This window comes from Manis javanica, chromosome 6 (genome assembly GCF_040802235.1).
Source record: "Manis javanica isolate MJ-LG chromosome 6, MJ_LKY, whole genome shotgun sequence".
In the NCBI taxonomy this organism is placed as follows: domain Eukaryota; kingdom Metazoa; phylum Chordata; class Mammalia; order Pholidota; family Manidae; genus Manis; species Manis javanica.
Genome location: NC_133161.1, coordinates 5,028,061 through 5,050,542, shown reverse-complemented (window position 1 = coordinate 5,050,542; position 22,482 = coordinate 5,028,061). Strand labels below are relative to the sequence as shown.

Sequence of the window (22,482 nt, the reverse complement as noted above, 5' to 3'; positions counted from 1 at the left end):
GCCGCCGGGTTTGGGGCCCCGCGCCAGGCCGAGCGCTGAGGCTGCGGGACCCCCAGGAAGATGGCACGCAGACCTGGGGTGATTGCTTTTCTTAAAAATTTAACCTGCCCATCCCCGCCTCCTATTTATTAAAAAAATTGTTTCGTGGGTTCCACGTACTGTAGATGCGCTTTGGCGCTATCAGTTTTACCCAGCCGTGGAACTCTCGATTTGCTTCCTCTCCTCACAGCCGACTCTCTCCTTTGGGGGAGCGGCTGCCAAAAGCTCACACAAATCTCAGTCTGGCCTGGCCACTCCTGCCATCCTGAATCTGTGTATCTGAGACTCCCTATCGCCAACTCAGGTTGGCAGGCGGTGAGGCTGGCAGCCGAGACCTACCTGAAAGAGCAGGGCATCCCAGAGAGGGGACAGGCACCCCACTCTGCAAGTCTGTCTGGTGTGACAGCCAATTTCTGCCCCATCTAAGAGGGGGCCTGAGTTCACTGAAGAATGCAAGGACTCCAATAATGAGATGAGCACTGATTAGGGCTCTAATGGCCCCCAACCTCTTGAAAGGAACTTGGTCCTATCACTCTTGCAAGCCTAGCCTCGAGAAGAAAGTACTGAAATCTGCTTTGTGTTTGCTTTTTGCTCTGTCATCCCAACTGGGCCAATTAAGCTTCTTAAAATGGGGGGAGGGAGAAAGAAAAAACTAATTTTGTAAGATGTTTGGTTGTAAAAACCTTCAGCTGTGTGATACTTGATAGCAAAAGATTCAGTGCTTTTTGCTTTCCCTCTTAAGTTCAGGAAGGAGGCAAGGATGTTTGTTTTCACACTATTCTTACTCAGCATAGTACTGGAAGTTCCAGCCACTGCAATAATGCAAGAAAAAGAACTAAAAACCTACAAATTGTAAAGGAAGAAACAAAACCATCCCTATTTGCATACAAAGTGGCAAGGGATCTAACAAATGATACAAAAACTAGACCTAGTGAGTTCAGCAAGGTCATAGTATACAAGATCAACACACAAAAATCAATTGCATTTCTATACACTTACATGTAGAAACAATTAAAAATAATTATTACTTTTAATCACTGCAAAGACAAATACATGGGTATACACTTAAGAAAATATACACAAGATCTGTATGCTGAAAATGAGAAAATGTGGAGGAAATGAAAGAAGACCTAAATGGAGAGGCATCCCATGTTCATTGTCCATGGATTAGAAGACCCAACATAGTAAAGATGCCTTCATCAAACATCAGTTTGACATATTTATGTAGGTCTACTGTAGATTCTGTTTGTTTCTATTGATCTTTGTGCCTGTCGCTCTCCAGTACCATACAGTCTTGATTACTGTAGCCCTATAATAAACTTTAATACTGAGTAAAGTGATTCCTCCCACTTTATTCTTTTTCAGGATGGTTTTAGCTATTTTAGAGCCTATGCCTTTCCACCCAAATTTTAGAATAAGCTTGTTTTGTCTTCAAAATCCTTGTCAAGATTTTGATAGGAATTGCATTAAACCTAGAGATCACACTGCTAGGCCAGGACTTAGACCTCACATAAAAAGCATGACCCATAAAAGGGAAAACTAATAAATTGGACCTCATTAAAATGTAAAACATTTGCTATGTGACAGACCCTGTTAAAAGGATGAAAAGACAGAGTGAGAGAAAATATTTGCAAACCATATAACCAACATAGCTAGTATCTGGAATACATGAAGAACTCTTAAGACTCAACAGTAGAAAAAGAAAACCAGTTAGAACATGGGCAAAAGATATGAAAAGACATTTCACTGAATATATATAGGTGACAATTAAGAACATGAAAATGTGCAGTATCATTAGCTATTAGGGAAATGCAAATGAAAACCACAATAAGCTGTCACTACACACCTATTAGATCGCTCAAAATAAAAATAGTGACAACACCAAATGCTAGTGAGGATGCAGAGAAACAATCACTTCTGCACTGCTGTAGGATGCAATGTCATACCGCCACTCCAGAACACAATTGGCAGTTTCTTATGAAACTAAACAGCAGCTGCCATACGATGCATCAGTTTACTCTTGGGCATTTATCCCAGGGTAAAGAGAACTTATGTCCACAGGAAAACCTGTATATAATGTTCATAGCAGTTTTGTTTGTAACAGCCCAAACTGGAAATAACAGATGTCATTCAGCAGGTGAATGGTTAAGCAAACTATATTGTATCTATACCCTGGAATACTACTCAGTAATAAAAAGGAATGAACTAGTGATACATACAACCACTTGCTTGGATGACCGGGGAATTATGCTGAGTGAAAAAAAAAAACAATCTCAAAAGGCTACATACTGTATGATTCCATTTATACAACATTTTTGAAGTGACAAAATTACAGAAATGGAGAACAGAATAGTAGATGCCAGGAATCAGCAGCTGGGGGACAGAGGAACTTGTAGCTGTAAGAAGACAGCATTAGGGATCCTTCTGGGGCTGGAACTGTTTTGCATCTTGACTGTGTCCATGTCAATAACCTTCTCATAATGTCATACTGTATTTTCTCTCATACGTCAAGCCAAGCTGATTTAATTGTGTGGAGACATGACAATTTGGTTGTTGTTTTTTTTTTAAAGAACATCTTTGTTGAGATAAAATTCACATATATAAATCATCATAAAATATGATTTTCAGTATACTCACAAAGCTGTGCAACATCTGTGTTACAACATTTTCATCATCCCAAAGACAAAGTCTGAACCTATTAAGCAGTCTTTGCCCACGAGTTCCCCAACCTCCACTCCCTGGCCTCAGAGACCACTGATCCCTCCCCGATTCTGTGGACTTGCCTCTCCCGGACATCTCATACAAAGGGACTCCCACACTACGTGGTCTTTTGTCTCTGGCTTCTTTTACTTGGCGTAATGTTCTTAAGGTTCTTCCACGTTGTAACAGGTGTCAGCGCTTCATTTCTTTTTATTGCACATAATACTCCAACTGTAGGGATGTACAACATTTTTACCCATTCATCAGCTGATGGATATTTAGGTGTTTTTCCACCTTTTGGCTACTGTGAATAATGCTTCCATAAACATTTATGTATAGGTGTTTGTGTGGACATGTTTTCACTCCTCCTGGGTATAGACCTAGGGATGGGATTTCTGGACCATATGGTAACTCTATATTTAACATTTTGAGAAACTGCCAAACTGCTTTTCACAGTGGCAGCACCCTTCTATATTTTCACCAGCAACCCACGAGGGTTCCAGTGTCTCCTGTGCTATAGTTTGTAAGACATTACTATCCAGGGAAAATAGGTAAGGGGTGCACAGGATCTCCCTGTATTGGCTCTTAGAAGTGCATGCACATCTATAATGATCTTGAAATAAAAGTTTAATTTTAAAAAATGGTACATAGTGGAAAGGTCAATCATTCTAACCTTTGAAAAGCCTACATTTAAATTTCTTGCAGTCATTTTAACATGATTTTAGAAAGAAATCCTAGATTGTGTTTATTAGGAGTGCCATCAATTTCACCTGAAATCCTGGTGAGTTGTTTATCGGGAGGCAGAAATGGGCAGGGGAGAAGCATGAATTTCTGGAGGCTGTGAACTTGTAAAAGTGGCCCTCAGACTAAAAAGCCTCATGCCCATTACTGCAGAAGTTCGTAAAGAATAGAAACGGAAACTAAAGTGAACCTCTTAGGTTTTACTTCATTTGATAAGGGCAGTAGGAGTAGACTAAGGTAAAGACGTTTCTGTAAGATATGCTAGTGAGGCTGAATTTCTTTCCACAGGTTCTTTTCGTTCAGTGAGCCATCTTACACTTTCTTCCTTGGGAAGGAGCATGGTCACAAGGACACTATGAAAAGGCCAATAAAACTGTTCTCTGTAACACACTGGGTCAGTTTCGGGAATCTGAGTGCCTGCAAAGCTTGTTGGGCCTGCACATAAATGCTGACGGACTCACAGGAGTGACAGGCTGGCCAGTGCACATAATTTAAACTTGGTGGTCATCGTTGCCCTTCATGGTGATATTTTCTCAAAATCTCAACAGACTTCTATACCAGACTAAATTTTAGCTATTTCAGGTCAGAAAGCCAGGAGAGGGGCACAGGGGAGGGGAGGGCTTGGGCGACGTTCTGCGTACAGAGAGAAGGGGTGTGCGTTTATCACACCACGTCACTGCTCTGGAGAGCTCAGCGGCATATCATGGCAGAGAGGTACCAGGTTTTCCCCGTTGGGCCTGGGGCCGACTCACAGTACCCTACCTGTATACCATAGGCTTCTGCAGCCCACTGGGGTTCCTGGCCTCCTGTGTGATGGGAAGCAGCAGAAGGTTCTGAGTTGAACTTTACTGAGAGAATGCCTGAAAATCATGCAGCCATTACAAGTGTGACTTTTTGGATGGTGAAAAATGCTGAATTATTAAGGTTTGTCTTACATAATTGTTCCTAGATGCAGCAAAATATTTTGACTATCAGACAGAAAACCTCAGCCTGAAAACGTAATCATAAGACGATAGCCAAAAAACCTTTCCTTTAAGCACTGAGGTTGGATATGAATTCACTTTGTCTCTTAAAAAATTCTTAAATAGCTACTGCAAGAAATAAATCAACCCTGAATACTGGGTAATTAGCTCCTGAATAATTCAGCATATCAAAACCTGCAGCTTCAAGGTTTCCCCCTGCTGTCTTCTGAGCTCCGTTCTGCTCTGCAAGGCATCGCCCGGCAGAAGGTGCGATGGGGGCTCCCCAGGGCGCCTGGCAGGTGCAGGGCAGGCACCTGTTCCTCTCCTTACTCCGTGCCTTATAACCAGCTCCCAGCCCACCTCTGTGCTGGCCTCCTCCAAGCCTCCCATCACAAGCCCACAGCTCTCCAGAGCTCCAGACTGCCTGCAGGAAGTCACATGGTCATGTCCATGTGAATTTTGAGAGACAGTTCAAACACATCCATCTGAAACAGTCCCGGGGCCTCTCAGTTTGTCTTACTGTCTTTGGAGGCTGCCTCCTTGTCCCCATGTTCCCTACAACTCCCTAGATGGCTTTTACCGTCCTGTACTTGGTGGTCGGAACAGCTCCAATTCTTCCTGTTGTGTCCTTTTCCGGTCCATTCGCTATCTTTTCAAAACCCAGACTCAATTCTTGTCACTCCTCTGCTCAGAACCATGCAACGACTCACAGAAGCCTTTAGGAATGTTGTGCACACGCCTCAGCTCGGAGCTAGACACTGATTTTTTATTTCTTCACCTTTCCTCTACTAATCCCACGCCTCCCCCAGCCCCCGCCCCGCCCATCCCATCACTTGAGCCTTCATGCTTTTTTCCTGCACTGAGGCTTGGAACATTCTGGCCTATCTCCCTCCTGGCCTGGCCTCTTGGCTAGTTCCTCCCCACACCCTTTAGAATGAGTCTTAGGAAGAAGGCTTAGTCTCACCAGGAAGCCTTTCCTGCTCCTTGACCTCTCCTCACAACTTACGTGGTTCCTTCCTTCTAATAACCCGCAAACTTCTCTGCGGCTCCTAACGCAGGGTTTGGGTTTATTTTTCTGTCTCCCCAAATCCCAAAAACTCTTTGAAGAGGAAGAATCATCTTTGTATTGTTTGATTATCTTTGTATTGCCTGTGTCTGACACATAGAAGGTATTACAAAAATACGTGAGTGAAATGAATTGTTCATTATTAGCAAGTCAACTAAAAGCACGGTGGGTAAACAATTGGTTTTCATAGCACACACACATGGCTTCAGAGATGATTTCATTCCATGTAATCATGCTTTTCCTCGACCTCATTCCTGTTTAGAAATGATTATGGCCAGTTTCCCTTGTGCATTGGAATTGACATTTTGACGAAAAAAGAAAGTGGCTGTGCTAAGAAATAGCAGCAAGCATTTTTGTTTTAATAGGCTCCCTCTGAGGACTAGGGGTGGTTGACAGCACTTCACATCCCGGTTTGGATATTGGTGGGGAGCTTTGACAGCTTTCTGCAACCGAATAATTTTAGTTTCTATTAAGTGAAAACGATTGATTTTTTTCTTAAGTGGTGCAGAAATTTGATAAAAACTCAAAAACAGGAGATATTTAACACCATAACTATTAATTCCTCTGATCAATTTTGATCGGTATGTTTGGGGAAAAGGTTTTGTGCATCTTGACACTTTTCCAAACACCAATTTCCGATGCTGCAAAATCAACTTAGTTTCTTCCTAACATTTATTTATGATTTCCTTTCAAGAGCATTTATTCCATAGCGTCTTTTCAGAGAGAATGGCAATGAAGTTCTACAGTTCAAGCCAATGGAAAACCTGTTTCCGAGGAGGTGTTATTAAATAAGAGACGAACAGACTAAAACCAAGAGAGTCCTTTTTGTTTGGATTCTTTCTGTTAAATTATCTTCTAACTTCCAAAAGGTAGACAATGTTCAATGTTCAGACTTTGAGGAGAGTCATTCAGCAAATATTTAATATCTATTTTGTGCCAGGAACCATGGTAGGAGGGTCAATAAGATATCTGGTATGATTAGGAAATCCACATCAAAGATATGACGCAGGAACCCTACACAAACATAGGGCTGGTTTGTTACTCTCCCAATTCTGCTTCCATGGAGCTCATCAGTAGGGTCTGAAATATGTGTTTCTCTTGCCTTTCACAAGTAAATCCAAATTTGTTATTATTTTTTGCTAATCAAAATATTTTATTATTAGGTTTGTGTTCAACATGACTTACTGGGAGCTGAATATCTCCTATTATCCTGACAACTCTTAATGTCCCGTATTACTTTGCAATAAAAAAAATAAGTATTGCTCAGTCAGTTCAATTAACCTGTCAATTCTAAGACATAAGCTTTGAAATGTGGTGTATTTCTACCTAAAGCAAAACAAAAAAATGATATAAAGTCACAAGGGACTTTCTTCATTGTTCTCAACTCTCTGCCCTGTGATTGGTCTTCTCATTAATCCATCCCAAAGCAGACCACTGTTAACAGCTTTTTAGCCCTCTCTATTCTTCCATTTATGGAAACTCTGGCCAGAAATTGGTGAAGAGTTATAGAAATGATTGAGACGACTCCTTTCATTTTTGTTCTGTTTTGTTCTACATAAAGCAATCGAAAGGTAGTACGGTGATGAAGCTGAAGCGACTCGGTTGCTGCCCCTTGTTAGCAGTGAGCGAGGCCCTGAGTGGCACATGGTACTAAGTTGTACTGGACACTGTTGGTCGCCCACTTGGCGTTCATTCCTTTGTTTCTGCCTTCCTTCTACAATAACCCCTAATTTTGCCCCTTCCTTATACAAGTCATGATGGTGACAGTCTATCTCAAGCTCAAGGACTTACAGCTGGAGAGTGCGTGCCCACCCAGTCCCTGTCCCTGCCCCTGATGGCACGTAGCCCTGATTGCTCTTGAGGACCAGCTTTCAGATGAAGCCAGTTCTGCAAAAGACAAAAAGGACGTGGGTCCTTGGTGACATCATTGAGCAGGACTGTATCTCCCTCTGCCTGGGGACTGCCTACCTCTGGACATGGAACATGACACACAATAACTCGAGGAGGCTTGAGTTGGCATTTTCTGCTACTTTGTAACCAAAAACATCCAAAGTGATACTTGGGTGTTGTATGTGGTACAGGCACTGTACTCAGAGGTGATTTCTAACTAGGTGAAGGGTATATTCTAGCTGTGGAAACTACACTTCTGCATTTGTTACACTGTAAAAAGTTACAAAGTAGTTTAAGTAAAGAAAAAAACAACAAAACTATTGCAACCGCCAAGTGTACACAAATGCTAAGGCATTCTTTGAGAAGGCTTCCTTCAGATGTATTGAGGCAGATTTTGAAGGAAGCAGTTTCAGATGGTGGCTATGGCAGAAGAAAAGGTAAAAAGCTTCTTGCAGGACACGGCAGGCAAGCGGCCTGTGTCCAAGGGTGAGCGTCTTGTAGGGAAGCTAGAGAGGTTGTTGGAGACCACCGGGAGTCCGGGAAGGGGTGAGGTCATGCGGCAGGACATAATACTCAGTGTAAATGTCCTCTAGCTGTTTTTGGAAACGTAAAAAGATTTCAACATCTGTGTAAGGTGAGAAGGGATGCATGTGGGAGAACCTGGAATCAGCGAGAATCTAAGATGTCTTTACAATGAATGTAAAAATAAGCAAGTCTAAGAAGTATGAAGAGGTAAAAATAGCACGGCTTGGTATTTCAGTGGACTGGGAAATAAACAGAAAAGAGACTAGAGTAGGGGAAACTGACAGGAGGAGGCTCTCTGAGGTAAGAAGGAAGGAGATGCTATAATAAACCTGCTACATTGCAGATGTCAATTGCTGTCCAAGAGATACCTCTTGGTACATAACTCAGGTGTCTGTGCATATGTGGCACCTGCCGGAAGCAGGGCTGGGGTGTGCACCCTGCTGAGAAGAATGACAGAGGCCTGGGGCCATCCGCTGGGCTCCCCAAACTGCAGGCAGGTGCTATTTTTATGATTTTTTCATATCCCCATACAACCTGTACAGTTATTTAAATTGACTTTTAAAAAAACTAGTCTTCAGGCAACAATTCCATGAAATCACAGCTTTGGATGTTCTTAGGTATGTTTTTCCTGATATACAAATAGGTAGCTATTAAAATACTCACTTTAGTATTCCTAAAATTGTCCTGCATGCCAGAGTGGTAGTCACCCCACACTTTGGTAAAACTGGTTTAAGAGGAGTGGGGCTGGGGGACACCTGTGCAAAGGGCGGGGACTTCCCATGAGGAGCCGGGCCCTCTCGCTGAAGCCTTAGAAGTCAGCAGATGGCAGGGGACCAGCTGCAGCACAGGCCCGCCTCCCCGCTCTCAAATATAGGACACCAGCTATAGGTAACCCAAGTCTCAGGGTTTTCAGACTGTAAACTGTAACCCATTCATGGGTCGAGAAAGCAGTTAATGGGCCAAGAGTGGCTTAGGTTGAGATGAAAATATCACAAAGATATTAATTTGCATTGCACATTGTTGCAGGTGATTATTGTTTAAAGAAAGCTGCCTTAATCAAATGTGCATGTGTGTAAGTAGTGGGCCAAGCTTGTTTTCTTACAGTGTGTGGTCATGGGCTACATATTAAAGAAAGAGGTTGTATAACTTTGCATGTCTCTTGGTCGAAAGATTTAGTCATCCGCGTGGGACATTAGTTACAAGGAATGCTGTTTGTCACTACACAGGACCACGTTTCCTCTCACCAGAGAGTGGCCAGCGTCTGTAAGGAATAACGCCTGAGGGAAGAATGGTTTCAATTCACTCATTTTTAAGTCACAAATTAATATAGTGAAAAGTGAGTGGACACCAAACTCCTCTGACATGCCGGCTGGGGCTTCTTAAAGGCATATTTGGGTACGTAGGTTTACAGGTCTGGGAGGACCTGCGCGCACACACACATCTGGGAGTGGCATATGTAACGACTACTTAGTATTTCTACTTTTTTTCAATCACCAAAAAGTTCTTTAAACAGTAATTGTTTTATCATTTGTCTGCTGACAACCAGGTACTTAAGAAATCTTTCCTAACCAGGGAATGGTTCGCTTGTTAAGCCTGGGACCTAAAGAGGAGAGGAGGTTACAGTCATAAACCCCCCAGAGACTGTCAGTCTCTGTCTGTCACTTAGTGTTGCTCAAGATGTATGCCTTCCAGTGACCCTTCACAACAGCAGTGACACTTACCGGCTGTACTAGCAGTTCTGGAAATGTGGTCAGAGACTCCTGAGGATACTTGCAACCTTTCCAAGGAGTCTACAGGTTAAAACATTTCATGATAACACTAGGGCCTTATTTGCGTTAGTGGTAAAACACCACAGCTTGTGGTCCATCACTGTCAACACAGTGGAAAACTCCAGCATCTCAGCCCATCAAGGCCCTGGCAGACGACACCAGCCTTCCAGTCTGGGGCAGGAAAACACCAGTTTCACTTACAAATGTCTTTGACGGTGCAGTAAAATTTATTCATGTTATTAAACCTCAACCCTTGACTACATGTCTTTTTAATATCCTATGTGATGATACAAGGACACAAAACCCACTTGTGTTGCATGCCAAAATATGATGGTATTCTTGACGGAAGCAACATGTGGGTGAGCTGCCTTTTTAATGAGACATTGAAAAACTGAAAAACTGTGGTTACTCAGACTTGGGCATTTGGCAGACAGTTTTTCCAAAATGAACAAAGTGAGTCTGTCACTTCAAGGAAAACAACTGACCATATCTGTTGCCAATGATACAATTTGAGTTTTCAAGCAAAAATTAAAATTTTGGAAAATCTGTCTGCCACAATGAGCTCGACAGCTTCCCAATACTTACAGATATCTTGGGGGGAAGGCTGGCAGCGTTATTAATAAATGTGATTTTGCTTTTTGGATATTGTGCAATGCAATGTGTCAATATTTGGAAGATCTGCATAACTCAGCAACCCAATATTTTCTAAATGACCAATGCACGATATTAAAAAATCATGCATTGGGTTGAAAACCCGAAGTGCAAAGGAGATTGACAGATTTTAATTTAAAAGACTAGACTCTGTGAAAGAGACTATCAAAGTTCATTAACATGGTTTCAGATTCCACACAGCAAGTAACCTTTAAGAAACTACTACTTGTGAAACAAACTACCCACAGTTTTCCAAAGAGGCTATTAGAACCTCTTCCCTTTTCCAATGACATATCTGTGCAAACTGGATTTTCTTCATGTACTAAAACCAAAACAATGTATGGCAACAGAACAGATACAGAACAGACATAAGAATTCCACTGTCTTTTAACCCAGTGATTACAAAGGTTACATTGCAATAATGCAAAGCAATGCCATATTTCTCACTAATTTTTTTTGGAATAAAAGTATATGTATGATGATATGTAATGAATTTATTATCGATCTTTTTAGATAAATTAATAAATATTTTTCAGTTTCTCAGTTCGATTTGCAATATGGTCAGTGTCAGTAGATGGAACCCACACAAATTAAAGCCCTTTGGGTCTTCAGTAATTACATGTAGAAAGGGGTCCTGAGACCAGCATGTTTGAGAACTGGTGAACTGCACACCAGGAAACGCTGAAGCTTCCGAAGGACTCCTGTATTAATAAAATGAGAGGAAATACCCCTCATCCTTTTCTGTGATTTAATGACCTTAGACTGTGTTAGGTAGGCATTTCTTTCCATTTTTATTGAAAAATTCACTTTGATTATTAAAAGGGAGCATCTTAATCATCATGTAAAGCCTAGGACAGCTACAACCCAGACTGACATTGCCTGTTACCAACCAAGAAGTCCTATTCCCTTTATCCCAGTCTTATCATTCATAGTTTTCTCGATGTTAGGAAACCACTACGAAGTTTGCTTATTGAAAAGATATTAGCCTTTTGCCTAAATGCTTCCCAACAATATAAAGAGCAAGGCATGTACAGCTGTCTTAGTGCTGTTAACTCACGCTGCTAACCGTGCTGCTGGACGCCATCAGTTTCAGTTGTCTGTTGCCTTCCTGTGCCAAAGATCAAGGTCGCCACCCTCCATGCCACCCTCCCCATCAGTCTTTTTCCCATCATCCAGACAGTGAATTCCCTTTTCTTGTCATGCCAATATTCAAGGTTTAACATTATCACGACTATGCAGATATTATTCCCACTGAACTCAAATTATACAATATACAACAATTAACTTTCTTTTTTGGGAGGTGCAATTCAATGTTTTCTGGGACTTTAATTTTCTATGTGTCTATCACAAAATCATCCCCAAACTCTGCGGAAGCCAGAAATCCCCTCTTGGCGCGATCAGACACACTGGAGACCTTCGTTCCTTCCCTGGAGACCCTGTCCCCGGCTCTCCAGCGTCCAGCAGTGTTGTTGCGATTGTCGTGTGCTGCTTCCCTCCCCCACCAGCCTGGGCCTATTTCCTGATGCCTGGGACTAATTCCCACCCTCATCGAGAGGGACCTGATGCTCCAGTAGCTTCCTGAAGAAAGCGACATGGGAGGCAAGTGTTTTTAGACCTTGTATGTCTGAGAATGGCTTTCAGTTTTATGTCCTGCCAAACTACCAATTATGAAATCATTTCCCCTCTGGTGGAAGGCATTGCCCCATTGCCTTCTCGCTTCTGCTGTGCTGAAGTCTGATGCCATCTGACTCAGGATCTCCCCCACCCCACCTCCTTGTTTCAGTGAATGCTCCTTCCATCTCCTCTCTGGACGCTTGTAAGATCACTTCTTTATCCCCATTGTTTCAGAATTTCATGATGTGTGTTTCGAGTTGGTCTTTTATTGTTTTCCCTGTTTTCTCCTTTCTTGTTGTTTTGTTTTATTTTGTGCTGGGCATCTGCCTGCAAACTCATGTCCTTCAGGCATAGCAATGACCTTGTTGTCTTCCTCCGATTTTCCTCTGGTCTCCCTTGCTCTTCCTCTCAGGACTCCTAGAATTTACAGCTGAACCTCCTGGATTGATGCTCTCATTTCCTTTCTTTCATTTTTAAATCAATTTTTATCTTTGCTTCTTGCCTAATTCCCCGGAGGGACACTCAGCTTCATCTTGCAGCGTGTGTTTGCACGCATATGTATATCATTTGCATTTTCACGCTTCCCTAGAATACAACTGTGGAGTCTCCTTTTCAGTTTTATAGCATCCTGCTCTGACTTTATGGCTGTGGCGCCATTGCTCCTTCATCACATCCCTTCTCCTGTTTGCTCTTGTCTCTGCCTTTCACAATAGAGGGTTTCCTCAAATGCTTGGTTTTCTTTGGCTGCTTATTTAGTAGGGACGCCTTTAAGAGGTAGGCTGGGAAGTCTGTGTGCACAGATGGAATTGCTGACTGGTGGGCTGCACCATAGTGAAATACAGTGACAAGTCCAAAGCTGCAGCATCGGTAGGTCTCTAAGGGAAACCCCCATTCTCCTGCTCAGGTGGGTGGTCAGGAGGACGGCCTGGCCACCAGCCTTCTGGAAGCCAAGCAGGGGCCAGGGGCTTGGGGGGCTCACTAGTCTGTATATGGGCCTGTACTCAATCTCTTTTCAGAACCCATCCTCCCTGGGCAAGTATTCAGGGAGCAACTCATCTTGCTGTGAGGGTGAGGACGGTGAGATCTCTGCACATCAACCTCCATGCACACTCACGCCCTTGACCCAGAGGCACCTGGGGCCTTCAAGCCAGAGTCCCCACGGTTCCTGTTTCAGTTGAAAGTAAGGTTTCAAGATGAGTAATAATTAAAATTAGAAGCATTCATCAAAAGAAACCTTTCAACGCAGCAATGAAGTCTTTATGGAAGCAAAAGAAAGCCAATAAAGGAAAGTTCACAGGGTCACAAAAGCTGCACAGCATGGCTGTAAATATCATGCAAAAGCGTCTTGAAGTGAGGGACTTGCTTTTCAAGGCCTTCCCAACACCTTCGTATTGCCCAGGTTTCCAATCATGTGGCTCAGCCTGAGTATTCTATGCTATTTGATAATTCTAAAAGGAATGCAACCTGAAAATTACGTTTTGATTAGTATTGTTTCCTGTCCTAAATAGCATATAAAGTTTTTTTTTAACAATTAATTACATGATTTTTTTTTTTTTAAAGCTTCCTTATCCCCAGAAACTAGGGACCTTTTCTCTCCTCTCCCTTCCCTAATCAATTATTGTCTCCTCATTAAAGTACAATGGCGCCTGCTTTCCAGTAGGGAGTGAAGGCTCTTCACAAACGAGGTAACGTAGGCTTGGGGGTGACAGGAGCCCAGAGGTGCAAGCACATTCCTGATCCCGGAAAACTCAGCTGGTGGGAGGCCTTCTAAGTTGTAAAAAGCAGAGTGAGTGGGAAGGAATTCACTTCAGGTATCTATACGTGGAGGGGCCGACTGCTGAGCCTTATTTTCCTCCCAGACTTTTAAACTGTCCTCATTGTGGTCTCTGGGAGAGTGCCAGGGACAGTAAGGAGAGACAGGTCAGGCAGGAGAGGAGGCGAGTCAGCTCAGGATACATCACTGCTGCTGCTGAATTCATTCTTGAAAATGAAATGAATCCCAAATTTAATGTGAGGAGAGTTGCCCAAATTATAGGTATCACTCAGGAAATACGCGAATGGGTCCTTTACCAGTATAAAGACAATAGCTTTATACTGGTAAAGAACCCACCTTAGAGTGCCCCATCTCTGGGCAGCCTTGCACCACATGTGGGAGGTACCAGGCCCATGAGTACACTGCCAGGCGACATTCTTTCCATTTCCCTCTTTAAAATGACCCATTAGATCCCAGATAATTTCTACGAGTCACAGCCCTCATTAGGTCATCACCCTCCACAGCTGCGGCCAGATATGGACAACCTAGAACTGTGTGTGCACAGCAGCTCTGTGAGGGGAGACCTATGGCTGCCACTGCCAGGCAGCCTTCCTGGACTACAAGGTACTCTCTGAAAGGCTGGTTAGCCTGGCAGGGAGTGTGGATTCTGAGCAACCACCAGCCTTAACCTGGGCTCTCTTTCTTGAACACGGAATTAAACTCTAGCACCAGTGACACCCTTTGCCAGGCCCACAGCAAAATGAAAATGAGGGTTCCCAGCTCAAAAATGAAGACTTTCAAGATAACGACAACAGAGCGTGAAAGCAACCTGCCCCCTTCCCAGCACAGGGCCTGTGCGTGGCACAGATCACACACCGGCCAAGCTGTCTGTTACTTGGTTCCCTCCTCTGTAAAAGGGGGGGTCGTATGGTACTTACCATGTGGCATTGCAAAGAAGGTGTGAGTTAGCCATACACAAAGCTCTTACATTGGCACTTAGCAAGAGCTCAAGAAATGGTTACCACCCCCCACAAGCCTATACTGCAAGTCAGGCCACCTCAAACATACTATCCAGATTTGGTGCAAATCCACGCCGTTAGTCTCTGTGAAGGGGGACTAGTCAGCCAGACAAAGCTCCCATGACAGACCTGAAGAACAGCAGTGTGTCCATGAGCGAGGATACGCAGCGCAACGATGACGTGCTTTTTAAACCTTGGGATCCTTATCAGTGAATCAACTGTGACATGAAAACTCGGTTTAAACCTCAGATCTTAGTAATACCATATTGTGCTTCATCTTTGCGGCTCTGTTTAAAAAACCGTAAGTACACTGTGGTTTATTGTGGCCGCATAGAAAATAAACCTGCTGTCTGATGAGTCAAGAAAAACTGGAAATAACAAAAAGGTTTTAAAAACAGATGACAATACAAAACGTGCTCCATGACAATGAGAAAAACCACAGCTTATTTCATAGGCAAGTTCCCTAGTCCAGCCACATATTTATTTAGTCAAGTACAAATCTTTGAAAGATCAGACCCATTTAGGAGGATCCTGAGTAAAAGGATGCAATGTCTTGGATAGCATGTGTGAATTAAGTTGTTTGTCTCCTCTTTTGTCGTCTCCTGATTTAGGGATGGGAGGTGACTCAGTTGTATCGAATCACTGCTTTGATGCAAGTAACACAGAGAATTCAAAAGCCAGATAAGGGCAAAACTCTCAAAAATATATTATTCATCAAGTGTTGTTTCTACAAATTAAGATTTCGAAGACTATTATCAAAGTCAAAACATGTGACCAGAGCATAGAAAAAACTAAGGGAGCAAATAGGGCCGATGGGAACAAGGCGTATTTTGACCTCAAAGCTCATGCCCTTCTACCCTCAGCAGTCCTGGTTCTGAATCCCGGCTCTGCCACACCCTGGCTGTGGGCTCAGCACGCCAGTCTCCGAGGCTCGTGCCAATATTTGGGGGATGCTGTTTGGTGAAGGGTTTTAAAGGCAGGTCTCCATCTGAACCCTGTGCCTACCATTTATTAGTCATAAAGCCCAAAGCAGACTACATAATTTTTCTAAACCTTCATTCTTAACCTGCAAAACAGAGATAACACCACCTCCTTTGCAGGGCTGGCATGGGACCTCACTGAAATGGTATAGGCCTGGCTCCTAACAGGCATGATCAAGTGGGTTTTAACTGAGTCCCTAATTTCATAATCTACAAACCAGGCAGGAGAGACTATGTGCCGTGTTGGGAGGATGGGACGTCCAAGAGCCTGTATTTGCTATAAGAAATCAAATATGCCAAATGTTTGTATTTATTTGTAAAGAAAAAATATTAAACTATATTGTACTCAGGGGATGTGGATCCACTTGTTCCACAGGCCCCAGAGCACGGAGCATTGCCCCCTGCACCCTCCAAATGGTCTGAACATCATTTTAAGACCAAAAATGACATTTTCATAAATTATTCGCCACCAAACATGCCTGACCTAATTCAGCAACAGGCTTGAGAACACACGCAGAGACTCTGTAAAATAGGATTGCCTCAAACACGTTAGCCAGGACCATGTTACATGATTTTAACTAACCCACAACTAGGGTCGCTGAGCATCTAGAACAGTGTTATGATCTGTCACAGTTACTGCTGGTGTACACGAATAGGGGGCCAGTTTATACTATTTTAACTGCCACCCATTTGCATTAAAGAGTCGAGCTGGAAATGAGGCACAGAATTACTGGCTGCTGCTGATCTTCTGAGTTAATTCGGAATTTGGTTTGGTAAGACTGGAGAAGAGGATGAGCTGTCACTGCTGGTTACAGGATTTCTGGTACCATCTTGCGCTGTAGGAAGATCCTGAGGGGCTCTCAGAAGTGAGGGGATTTGGTGACTAAGCAACCACCCATGATCCAAACTGGGTCATGTGCTGTTGGAACAGAAATAAAATTTGACCTTATTCCACATACTCAACTATTCAACAAGGTACGTTTGTAAGTACAACTCAGTCTCACATTTGGTCTTGGTGGTTCATATAAATAGCAGTCTCCTTAATATAATTTTGTTTTGAATAGACCTTTCATTATTTTGTGTTTTATCCAGGCAATATATGCTATACTCTACTGCTGTCTGTCTCCTCTATCTGTTTCTCAGAAAAATAAAACACGACTTTGCATTGTTCAGGAGAATCCACGGTGTGTACACCCCCTTCCATTTATGTAAGACCAACAGGCTAAATGCTGTCTACCCTCAAAGTCCCTAGAGATCCTGCCTCTAAAAGCCCTTTATATTTGCTTTTTTACCATCTTATAAAGGGTAATGGGCAAATATTTTTGTTGACTTGAAGGCTTTCCCTTTCTTATCACACAGGTATCTTAATATTAGGACTCCTTGCACGGTCACTGAGCAGCTGGATGCAAGCCTAATGCATAAGTTAAATGTAGTCTACAGTTTATGCCTACTGGGAAACAGACTTTTTCTTTAATTGCTCATTTGTAGAACTGAGTAAGTGGGCAGGCAGGGTGGAAACACAGCCCCATCTATGGACCCGTGTCCTGACAGCAGGAAGGATCAAGACCCTTGAGCCACTAAGTCTAGACGTCTACGCTGAAGATAAGTTCTTTGACTATTTCAGCACGTAGAGCTATACAGAGGCTCTGGGGAGCATACTGGGAGAACCCTGAATGAATCAAGAATGTTTTTTCCACTAGTTGTGTTTGAATACATCAAACGTGGCTAATGGAAAATTATTTTTGCAATTCATTCTTACATTCTGGAAGAGAATGAGCCATATTGATATTACATCCCGATTCTAGTGTTGTTACATATGGTTAGCAAACACATAAATTGGTATTCAAGGATCTCCCAAACCAATCTTTAATTGCCAGATGTAGTAAAAGTGAAAGGCCAGATTCCAGCCCAGGAACAAGGACAGACCTTAAGAAGGGAAACTGCCTTCCCTCCCCCGCTGTCCTGGCCCCTCCATTGGCAGCTGAGCCTTGGGCAGGCGCACGGCTCAGAAACCCTTCTGGGCTCCGAGTCCTGAAGCGTTATATCCTCGGTTTCCTAAACTGATCACCAGTGAGTGAACACATGGAAACTGTACTATTGTTTTATCCAAATATCAATCTGATCTCTGTCCAATAGCTTTTGGCATGTCATTCATGCTGTCCAGGCTGTATTAATATTTGTCGTTTACTGTATGAGACCCAGAAGTATGTTTTGTAGCATAAAGTAATATTTAGTATTGTGTGACCACTAAATTTTATGAAGATGAGACTTTTAAAAATGGAATTCTCCTAACAACCAAAGTATGTAAATTGGAGACAGAGGCCTGATTATAATGTCAAGTGAAACGCAAAGTTGCTCAACAGTCTTGCCGTGGTCAACATTTGTTCAATGCCTGTTTCTGTATCCGTGTGTGAAAACACAAAAAGATACAACACAATTTAACTGTTTCTGTTGGCAAAACTGAGGGGAATTTTTTTTTTATACCAAGAGGAATGCTCCTGTTTAAAAAATGTTAATTAGTGGTAAAATGCACAATCATAAAATTTACCTTCTTAACCATTTTTAAGGGCACAGTTCAGTGGTGTCAAGTACATTCACATGGTTGTGCAGCCAATCTCCAGGCCTTTCTCATCTTAGAGAAATGCTATTTTTAGGAGATAATCAAATACTTCTCCAGATGTCATCTAATTTTTAAAACTAAACCCAAAGAAGGTTAATGGAATGGTTTGATCAGACTACACCAGGATGACTGAATAGCCTTAGCACTTTGTGAATGGACACGTTATAAGCAATGAGCTTTTAATTTGCTTTGATACTGTGTGTGAAGAGGAAATCATTGGCAGGGATGTAGAAATCATATTTGAATTTCCTCTGTGTAGTTCCTTAGAGAGTTTTTTAGTGAACCACCTACTTCAAGTTCCCTTTTTCTGAATAAAATACACCTCTTTCTTAATAATACTCAAGATCACCAGATGTTGTTCTTAGGACTCAAAATAACAATACTTAAAGCTCCGCACTAAGCCTCAAAAACAGTGGAAAAAGCATGTGAGGACACACAACCTCTTGAAACAGGTTTACTTGTGCGCCGCTGGAGAATTTGGGCAGTCATTCATTAATAGGCTATGCACTCCGTTCTCAGAGAGATGCCAAAGGAGGCTTGTGCTGAACTTTTCCATCATGCCAATAGCTAATTTCTACCGAGTCATTAAGGGAACACTATTAATACTGGTGTTATGGTTTGTGTTACTGTTGTACCAATGGTACTTCATGAGCTAAAGTTAATGCTTTTCTAAGTGCTGTGAGTTCGGGGACAATCCTGGTTCTGAGCTGAAGGAATTCCCATCTAAATGCAAATTAAGACAAGCCATCTAGAATGCCTGAGCAGATACAGTAATTTTTCTACCATCTAATGTTCAGCGCCCCAAATGCACTTTCATACACCTGTGTTGGTAAAGAAGTGTTCCTTACTAGAATAAAACTGTGCTTGTCCTCTTCCCTGAACCAGCATCCTATTGGTAAATGTGTTCAGAATCTTGATTTCTTTGACTCAATATGTGGTAAATAAAAGGCACAAAGAGAATCCTTCTTCTAACTTCTGCTCCTCCACCCAGACTCACACAGTTACGCCCCTTATGACTCTATTTGATGTCCTGTAAGAATCAAAGAAAGTGTGCCCACAGTGGAACTTATTTTTCATCCCAAGATCTCCTTCCCTTTCCTAATTTAATGGCACTGCCATCCACCCTTTCATGCCAGAAACTAGAGATCCACCCAGTTCTCCTCCCACATGCCACATGCCCAGGCATTGCCAAAGCCAGCCTATTTGACCTCTTAGATACTTTTATCATTAATCCCTTCCTCTGTGTCTCCACTCTTGGGGCCTTCAACCAGCCCTCTGTCATCGCTCACTGGAATATAGGACTTTCTTTACTGGTCTGTGTGCTTAGTGACCCTCCAACGAGTCCAACCTCCAGCCGGTCACTGGAGTAACCCTCCTGGGATGCAAGTCTGGCCAGCTCACTCCTCTAGACCCCTGCCAGGGCGGGCAGTGAAGGCTTACGATGCTCACCTGTGCTGCTTACGCCAAGCTCACATCCTATCCTTGCTAAGGGAGATAAGGGGGAAGAATAAGGCCCTTCCACCTTAGATTTCTATTACTCCAAATTTCCTCAGTGCAGCCCAAAAGCAGACTGTATAATTTTATAATGCTTGGAGGGTGAGGAGAACACCAGCCCCCAGTCCTAACCCCTCAGGCCTACCTATCAGTCTGTCATCTTCATGGCCAGTCTGAGTCCTGGGCCTCTTGCAGGCAGGACTGATGACTGATTTTGTTTGCGTTCACCCATGGGTCAAAGCCCTACTGCTAGTCTCTTGACTTTTTGGGGACTAGTCTCATTCTGCCACTTTGCATGGGATGTCCTATCAATTAATTATTTGATTCAAATAATCATGATGGCAGATTCAACCATGAGTAGGGTTGGCTATATCAACCATGACAGCAAAATAATTCATCACGGGAAATTTACATTTTTTTACCCCACATTTGTATCCCTGTGTTCACAATGCCCAGTGCATGGCCACAGACCTGAGAATCTACACACAGATTCCCCCTTCTGATAGGCGTGAGCCACGAGTGAAGAGGCCGAAGGTGCTCCCCAACTGCTCTGGCTGCAGGGTCTTGATTCTGCAGCACTTAGCTCTTGCTGGGAGACTCTTGAGAGCAGGAATGATCTTGATTGTCTATGAGTATCCAGAGACTGGCACAGTGCCAGGCAAAGGACAGGGTCTTAGGAGACAACTGGTGAACAAATTTCCCTCGTGGGTCTCTGGGGAGGTGACAGGTGGAGCATTTATCAAGTTAAAAAAATCTTGAGATAAAAAGATCCAACATCCTTTCCCTGGAGCTCAGCTGCTCTGGGGAACAGAATGCACAAGAATCCCAAAGACCCAGGCCGCTGCTCAGAACAACAGGCCACGTAGGTCCCTCTCCTTTGGACTCTGCCTTCTTTCCGCTCACCACGTCATCATTCCAGCAGTACAGCAGCGCAGGAAGAACGCCAGTTCTAATGCCTTTTTTTGACAGCTAGGCGAATAGCTCTTCTCTGCCTGTCTCTTCAACACACAGGCAACACTTGTCCCTGCGCCAGCCCCCATGACAACCGAGCCCATTATGAATCACTCCTCCGTGCAGCTCCTGCTCCTTGACCCAATGTGAATTTTTCTCCAACCTATTTTTAAAATATCTAATCTGTTGTGAGTAACAGGCTATGGAACCGTTTGTTTGCCATTTCTGGGCAGATAGTTTTAACATCAAGACCTTATTAGGCTGTAACTTGGTATTTAAATTGGAAGACAGGAATATAAAACCTAAGTAGTACATATACAATTTTTACTCCTTAAGGTCAAATGATTTAAGTATTTCTAGATTTTCTAAGTGCTTTTCTATCTTAAAAAAAAGTTATTCTGAATAACAATCTTGAAAAGACTGGTTAGTGATTTCCTTCCAAATATTCATACAAGGAAAACTAGGGATCTTGGAGATTGATTTAATGGCAAGATGGTCAGTTTTTAAAAAGAACCGAAGGCTTGGAAGTTCATTGCTGAATTTATTGACTTATTTCCCCACATGTGCTGAGACGAGTTTCTGTTGTCTTTTATAATAAATTATTTCTAAAACTCAGTGGCTTAAGACAACCATAATAATTTATTATCTCTTATGGACCAAATTGTGTCCCCCAAATTCATATGCTGGAGCTCCAACCCACAGTGGGACTGCATTTGAAGACAGAAAACCTTGAAAGAAGTTATTAAGGTTAAATGGTGCCCTAACGTGGGCTCTAATCCAACAGGCTAACGTTCTTATAAGAAGAGGAAGAGATACCAGAGCTGTGTGTGCGCCGAAGGAAGGCCACAGAGGGACACAGCAAGCAGGCGGCCGGCTGCAGTCAAGGAGGGAGGCCTCAGGAGAAAACAAGCCTGCCAACTTCTGGATCCTGAGCTTCTGGCCTCCAGAACTGTGAGAAATAAATTTCTGTGTCCAAGCCCCCTGTCTGTGGTATTTTGTTACAGTATTAATTGGGTAGGGCTACTGTATGTCTTATAGGTTTTGGGGGTTGGGAATTCACGACAGGTTCAGCTGGGTGCTCTTGGTGCGTATCTCCCACCAGCTCTCTGTCGGGTATTGCCGGGGGCTGCAGGCTCATCTGAGGGCTTGCCTGGGGCTGGACACTCCCTTCCACACTGGCCCAGTTCCACGGCTGGGACGCTGGTAATGGCTGTTGGCTGTTGACCTTAGTTCCTCGTCCCCAGGCCTAAAAAAATCCTTCTTTCACTCAGCCCCAACCAACCATCTTGAAGCCTTTTCTTCCGGTTAGTTACATATTAAATATATCACATAGGATAGCTGTTGTTTTCACCCATCAGAATTTTGGTATCACAAACTGAAAAACTGGAGTGGAGACTGAGTCCACGTATTAGAGGTCATGATAAACTTCTCATATCCCCTTTCAGGAGGGAAGGATTCCCTGCAGCTGTTGGGAACCTGCCGACCTTCAACTATGGCTGAAGAGAGTTGCCACGCTTGAGCCTTCCAGGGTGGCTGTCATCTAAGGACCAGCTGATGCGAGGGCTTAAAGGCCTGGCCCCTTTACCCCAGTTGGGACAACTCTGAGGAGCCACCCCAGCCGCAGTGCCCCTGTGGTTGCTGAGGCCTCGGCGGACAGCGCACTGCACTGAAACCCTGCCCTTGGCCCACCCCACCTCCTCGCTTTTCC

General features: G+C 43.2%; 1 protein-coding gene and 1 long non-coding RNA gene across 10 annotated transcripts in view; one reads left to right on the top strand and one right to left on the bottom strand.

Moving 5' to 3' along the window:
- The window catches only part of PRKAG2 (protein kinase AMP-activated non-catalytic subunit gamma 2), a 272,371-nt gene that overhangs the window by 75,545 nt on the left and 174,344 nt on the right, over positions 1 to 22,482 (bottom strand). The window contains exon 1 of one of the 9 annotated variants that reach the window (XM_073238195.1): positions 160 to 178. The exons of the other annotated variants lie outside the window; for them this stretch is intronic. The gene's annotated coding sequence lies outside the window, so the exon portion shown is untranslated. Of the gene's footprint in view, positions 1 to 159; positions 179 to 22,482 lie in introns of those variants that run through there. 9 annotated transcript variants of the gene reach the window in all.
- Positions 7,823 to 21,752, top strand: LOC140849825 (uncharacterized). Its single transcript, XR_012132043.1, has 2 exons — positions 7,823 to 12,824; positions 12,974 to 21,752. It is a non-coding gene; the product is annotated as an uncharacterized lncRNA (long non-coding RNA).